The sequence below is a fragment of the Hoplias malabaricus genome, chromosome 6 (genome assembly GCF_029633855.1).
Source record: "Hoplias malabaricus isolate fHopMal1 chromosome 6, fHopMal1.hap1, whole genome shotgun sequence".
In the NCBI taxonomy this organism is placed as follows: domain Eukaryota; kingdom Metazoa; phylum Chordata; class Actinopteri; order Characiformes; family Erythrinidae; genus Hoplias; species Hoplias malabaricus.
The window spans coordinates 36,972,628-36,973,128 of record NC_089805.1 but is presented as its reverse complement, the minus strand read 5'-3'; positions in this window follow the sequence as shown (position 1 = coordinate 36,973,128).

The following is a 501-nucleotide window of genomic DNA, read 5'->3' as shown; positions in this document are numbered from 1 at the left end:
TGTTAAGTAAGCCGTAAGTACTGAGTAAGTTAAGGGTATGATACTGGAAATATGTGGTTATTACTGGTATCTTACAACAATTTTATAATAAGGCATTCCGTAAATACTGAGTAAGTACCTATTAAGTAAGGTGTAAGATAAATATATACTGAGTACTTAAAGGGTATGATACTAGAAATATGTGGTTATGGCTGGGTATATCTTACAAATGCTTTACGAATAATGCACGTAACTACGTTCTGAACCCACTGTACTTCTCAGCATAATTATAGATTACAAAATTGAATTAAAAGTGTGGCTGTTACGCGAGTATGACTTGTTATGCAAGTAACTGTAACTGCCATTTTTTTATAAATAAGAAATGCGGCTTCTATTTTGAATTCACTGTAGTTCTGAATGTAATTATAGATCCTTTAAAATGATTTACAGTGCATCTACAGAGAAGGACATAGTCAGCTACTGACCAGCTATGGTCAGGAGATATTTTACACTGTTTAGCCA